This window comes from Dendropsophus ebraccatus, chromosome 4 (assembly GCF_027789765.1).
Source record: "Dendropsophus ebraccatus isolate aDenEbr1 chromosome 4, aDenEbr1.pat, whole genome shotgun sequence".
Lineage (NCBI taxonomy): Eukaryota > Metazoa > Chordata > Amphibia > Anura > Hylidae > Dendropsophus > Dendropsophus ebraccatus.
In genome coordinates this window covers 68840835-68847304 of record NC_091457.1, presented here as the reverse complement: position 1 = coordinate 68847304, position 6470 = coordinate 68840835, and the positions used below count along the sequence as shown (strand labels likewise).

Sequence of the window (6470 nt, the reverse complement as noted above, 5' to 3'; positions counted from 1 at the left end):
GACAGTGAATAATCAATATATACCTTAATAAAACCTGAACCCATAGTCTCCAGCCCGGCAGTGAAGTCATGGTAAGGGCCACTTTTACCTCACCCTGACCACTGGGTTTTTATCTCCGTGCCCATATCTTTAGCTGCCTTTACCATGCCTGCCCCACTGAGATGAAACCCAGCCCTGCAGTGGGGGCTGGGGTGGATTATATTGCTAGGCTGTATGGAGACTACGGCGACATGAAGCCTCGCCTAGGTGACTGTGTAGTATACCAGAGCGCAATTCCTGCGGCTGGGCTGGGGATAGCACCTGTCTACAAGAGGTTTATTGTATATTTTATGAGGTAACATGTCTTATGTTTTATGGTTATGGTAAACATGTCTTATGTTAAACTGTGTATTTCTCTGTACCAGTGTAACTGGCAGGCCGAGAATGGCTTACATGCTTTACACTGAACACCACACAAAACAGCGACACCTACTGCCTTTAGTGGGAACTGCTTTAGCTAGTGTTGTAAGCCTAGACGTTGCTAGAAGGTGGGCGGAGTATGCAAATGTGCTCCCCATAAAAGGTTGGCAGTTGTAGTGTAACTGTTGAGGGAATAACATCACCTCAGGAGATAAGATCACGACAGAGCAAAGCTGCTGAGGGGAACAAGGAGAAAGAGAGATTATAAACAGAGCAGCAAAAGATCAGCTGGAGGTGAGACCAAAAGAGAGAGACGTTGAGAGAGAGTTTTTCAGATGCACCCACAGGAAAGGGCCAGCACATATACAGTCAGTGGGAATCCTCAGATCAGGAACCCAAGTGGATGGATTTGGTTGTTAAGGGAGTAGAGTTAACTTGGGGGGGTAATTTGGGGGGGGGGGGGGTATTTATTAGGCAATACTATTTGCTTCTGCAGCATTTTCAATTTTTTTCAGTCAGACATTGGAATACCCCTTTAGCTTGTCATCTTGTAAGTTGAAATGGGAGCCACATCATGGCATAGCAGAAGGTTAGATGGTAGGGTGAGAGATTGGTTTGTGTTATTTTTCTCTATACAGGCTGCTTCATGAATTGGGCATGAACATAAATGATACACATAAGAGACTTTGGACTATGACAGCATTATCCATAGAAAGGTTTGTATAGGCCTACAGACATTTAGGGGGTTATTTATCAAAACTGGCATACTCGTACACGGTCTTAAATTAGCCCCCGTCCAAATTCACTAAAAGGCACACACCTCCACCCGGCTGGGCGCCCGAACCTGCACCTGCTTCTAGCAGGTGTAGATTTGGATCATGATTTGTGTCATGGTAAATGTGGCACGGGAGGAAGACACATCTCCCCCCGAGCCCCCCCTGCCCGCCAATCCTTGATCGGATTATTTGCAACAAGATCTAAAAAAAACCATTTTTGTTGCCGGATTTACAAGCATATCTTTGTCCTACACCACCAATCTGAGTGTGTACAAAGAGAATTTCTCATCTACAAATGCTTCATTTTCCCCACAGTAGCCTGAAAGAGGAGGATTCCTCCAGAGATCAAAACTGGTTTCTTGGCAGTCCGCACAATGTGAAAGCCTGTGGTTAGATTATCAGTAAAGACCCCCATAACAAAAAAGGATGACCAAAGCAGACCCTTTAACCCCTTTGCATCAGTAATATGTATATATATATGTTCCTACTGCACATACTCTGTGCAGTAGGAATGTATATATACGTTCCTACACTGATGGGGGCTTTGTAATGAGAGCGAGATCGCTGCAGGGAGAGCGATCCCGCTCTAATCCCGCAGCCGACTCTCATTAAACCCTTATCGCGGTGTTTAAGGTGCTCAGTGCCAGATCAAGCATCTGTCACTGAGCCGTGCTGCGGGGGTCCCCATCGCATGTGCCAAAAGGCGGGGGTAAGCTCCTTACCTCCGTCCTGTCGTATTGTCGATCTCTCAGGCAGGCTCTATACATAGATCGTCGATAACACTGATCTATGCTATGCTATGCTATGGCATTGCATAGTATAGGGAAAAAAAAGGACAAATTTGATCAGCTCTCCTAGAACACCATTCACACTAGGCAGGAGCACGTTGCTATGGCTGAAGTTGCAAGCACACAAAAGCACAAAAAAATGCAACAGCTCACCGCAATGGCAAGATACAGACCCACTACAGACATGAAAATAGTTAAAAGCAGCCCCCCCCCCCCCCAACTGCCACAAAAATAATGAGGCTCTTGGTTACCATTTGAAAATGGTGTAAACTACCCCACCACGTTACGGTGGCCTCATAACGGGGCAGTCCTACACTGTACTATGGCCTCTCCATGGCGTGTAATATGCTTATGCTCTGGGCATGCAAGATCTGTCTTCTACCGGCACAAGTAACTACACCACCTGGGTGGGACAGGTGGAGTGGACAACCAAGTAGAGGCAGCCACTCCCCCATCTGGAACACAGGGGGAAAAAAAAAGGACAAATTTGGTCAGCTCTCCTAGAACACCATTCACACTACGCAGGAGCACGTTGCTATGGCTGAAGTTGCAAACGCACAAAAACACAAAATAACGCAACAGCTCACCGCAATGCCAAGATACAGACCCACTACAGACATGAAAATAGTTAAAAGCAGCCCCCCCAACTGCCAAAAAAAAACTTCCACAAAAATAATGAGGCTCTTGGTTACCATTTGAAAATAGTATAAACTATCCCACCACGTTACGGTGGCCTCATAACAGGGCAGTCCTACACTGTACTAGCATAGCATAGACCAGTATATGCAATCTAATGATTGCATATTTTACAGTAAATAAGTGTTTAAAAAAAGTGTAATAAAAAAAGTTTTGAAAAGTATATAAAAAAACCCCCTCCCAATAAAAGTTTAAACGACCCCCTTGCCCATTATAAAATATAAATAAATAAATAAATAAACGTATTACATATTGTAGCGTGCGGAATTGTCCGATCTATTACAATATAACATTATTTTTCCTGCACGGTGAACGGCATAAACAGAAAAAAAAAAAACCACACCAGGATTGCTGATTTTATTAAAAAAATGATATAAACGATATAAATTGTAGGTGAAAAATTATAGCGCTATGGCTCTTAGAAGGCGAGGAGGAACATTGCATTAATTTGACCCTGACTTTTGTACATCAAAGGGCTCTGTCTTGAAGAGGTTAATCATGGTCTTTGGTGACTCCATAGTCACCAAAGAAGAAGAGACTAAAAAATGTCCCTATACCATAGGCCTAGTTTAAAACTCGTTCCCACAAAAAATTATCTCCAGCTCTTAAAAAGAAAAAAATTACTTAAAAATTACTTAAAAAAACCCCATCAAAGTCAAATTAGAAGCAGATGGATTTGTGAGCCGTTTATAACCCGCACTAATAAATTATTGTAAAAACATCTCTGGAAATCAGTTTGGTTTTTCCCCCATAAAAGCTAGCAAAATATAATTTCATTTTGAGTATTGCTCTTTTAATTCTTCTTAATGTGCTCAAAAGATAGTTTAACATTTTTAGTACCTTGTTAATTATTTTCAACGAAGGAAGGGGAAAAAAAAGTGGAAAAAAGGTATTTTTCCATCAGGCTGCGGCTTTGCAGAATGATGAGGACAGAGAAATTAAACCATTGCACATTCTTTCTAATACTTAATTTCCTCCTGGTGTAGGGGCGATTCAGTCAGTTTAGAAGTTTGTCAAGGTTGAGTACTTCTTGTCAGTTGTCCGACCCATAACCTCTCAAATGAAACACACATAATACTAAGCAGGCCAGCCTCTGGCTGATCAATAATCTTGTAAGTGAGAGTCTGCAGGGATCTTCTTTGATGCAAGAAGTATTTAGGGTGTGAAAATTGATTGAGTAACTGCAAAACACATCCTTTTCAGCACACGTTCCTTGGCTTTTTTCCCCTAATGTAGACTGGCCTTTTCTTAAAGTTGTACCTGCTAAACATCCATCAGGGATTTTTCATCTAGTGCCCTCTTAAAGTGTACCCCCACGTTTAGAAATTCACCTTTACTCCTTCATATTTTCTTAAGCATAGTTATTAGCAAAATGCCTATACACGCTGCGATTCCTGGCACTGTCAGATTGAATAGGTTTACATACTTTCAGCGTAATTTTCATTCCAATGTGAGTATGTAAAGTGTGTCCACCCCCCCCCCTTAACCTGCTGCAGCCTGGCGAATAGTTTGTCTGTGTTCCGGCCTGCTTCTGTGGCTCTTGGCTGCCTGACGCCACACTGATTGGCTAAGCGGGACATTAGAGGGCCGGGACCCCGGGAAGCAGGCCTGAGCGTGGATGGAGCTTTACATACTCGCATTGGAATGAAAATGCTGCTGCGATTATGTAAACTTCTTTAAACTGAAAGTGCCGAAATTGCAGCGGAACTCGCGCCCCTTAAAGGGGATAACAGGCAAAATATGTATGATTTCTAATGGTTACCACCAGCAGAGTCTATAGCAGTTCCACATAACATAATGCAATGTATATGTTTAGATGAATAATTTTATTTAACTATTAAAGGGGTTATCCCGGATTAGAAAAAGCATAGGTACTTTTTTGCATAATTAGCATCACCGCTCTCTTCAGGTTGTGTGTGGTATTACAATTCATCTCCATCCACTTCAATGGAATTGAAGTGCAAAACCACACCCAAACTGAGGACAGGAAAGATGCTGTTTCTGGCAGAAAGTGTCCATGTTTTTCTAAGCCTGGATAGTCTGAAGTTCATATGAAGATGCCAACTGTATCTCAACAAATGAGACCTAGAATCTACTAGGTTTCAGTTGTATGATCCCAACAGGCCTTGCTTGTAAGAAGTCCCTTCATAGACACCTATTGGATATAGGCTTTTAGAGCTGGGCAGAATCTTTGATCTTGCTTTGACAAATGCAAATACTAAATTACAGATGAGATGTTTATTTGGTAGCACTGTATGTATGTATTACTTCAATGCAGTGTGGACCATGCCCCCCAAACTTGTGATTTACCAATAAATCCCTTTTGCTTTTCATTACTTGGAATGCCTGTAGATCTGCTGGAAGATTGAAAATGAACACTGCCGCTCCCCTGTTGTTTCTCCAACTGATGATTCACAAATTAGCCCTATGCTTTAGATGAGGAGACCTCTCTGGCAGAGAGCTGCCGAGCAGTAAAACCGTCACTGTTATAAATGTCTTGGCAATGGAAGCCACTTGGTTATTTGTTGTATAGTCCAGGAAAAGAATTATGTGAAGTGTGCAGAGTGACTGATCGTATATATGCAGCGAGGAGGGAAGGGAAAGATACTTTACAATGAGCTAGACATCTGGAAATCACAAACGAGATTATAGTTCTACATTCATCTCTCCTTCTACATAACAGTTACTATGTACATCACTTCTCATTATATCTAGATTTATTAGGGTATACACTGGAGTGTGTGTGTGTGTGTGTGTGTGTGTGTGTGTGTGTGTGTGTGTCAGTGTGTGTGTGTGTGTGTCAGTGTGTCAGAATAATTTATTTTGAACCTTTGGTCAGATTTGAAGTTTTCTTCCACACACACTAGTTCCTGCCATTTTATAACTTCTACTATAGCCACTGTGCCAGGAGAGACCTTTTGCTAACTACTGTATATAGGTACTAGTAAAGGCAGGGAAAGAGATGTCCATTAATTATAGTTGCAACACTGTACACAATATAGTCAAATAGTTGTCACTGTAAAATGACTTCACAAAAGCAAAATAAGGGCCTTTTTTATTTTTTTTCTTGTAAAACATTTATGCTTAAAAAATGTTTACTTAAAGAGGTTAACGGAGATAAACTATTATTCAATGCTGTATGAGTGACGTAGCAATGCTGTATACTTACCTGTCCCACTCTACCGCAGCAGCTAGTCCCAGGGCCGCCTGCTCTCTGTCACTGTCAGTGATTTCACAACATCCCCTGACGTGCCGTTCCCACAGGAAATCGATGCTTAACATAGACAGTACGCAGAGAGCGGGCGCCTGGGAATTGACAGCTTCAGCAGAGCCAGACAGGTAAGTATACTGTATGGTTATGTCCTCCACAGCCCCATAGACTAATAATTTATACCTGACAACTTCTTTAATGGCTTCAACCTATTATTATGCCCCACACAGTAATAGGGTACCTGTTGTTGTTGTTGTTGTTGTAATGTTCCAAATTGAAATCACCAGGAGATGTGATATAAAGCAAGTTTATAATTAACAGTATTATTTATTTATTGTTATGCTTTAACCCCTTAAGGACAGAGCCTGAAATGGCCTTAATGACAGAGACAAATTTTATGAATATGACCAGTGTCACTTTAGTCATTAATACCTTCGGGATGCTTTTACCTATCCGGCTGATTCTGAGATTGTTTTCTCGTGACATATTGTACTTTACATTTCTGGTAAATTGGAGTCGATACTCATAACAAATCTTTATGAAAAAAACCCAAATAATGTGAAAAAATGTGAAAAAATGCATTTTTCCAACTTTGAAACT

The 6470-nt window shown here is 41.5% G+C and overlaps 1 long non-coding RNA gene across 5 annotated transcripts in view; it reads left to right on the top strand.

Moving 5' to 3' along the window:
- The first annotated feature begins 584 nt into the window (after positions 1–584).
- The window catches only part of LOC138789716 (uncharacterized), a 107123-nt gene continuing 101237 nt past the window's right edge, over positions 585–6470 (top strand). For all 5 annotated transcript variants that reach the window (XR_011362770.1, XR_011362772.1, XR_011362769.1 and 2 more), the window contains exon 1: positions 585–693. This is a non-coding gene — a long non-coding RNA (uncharacterized lncRNA). The remainder of the gene's footprint in view (positions 694–6470) is intronic.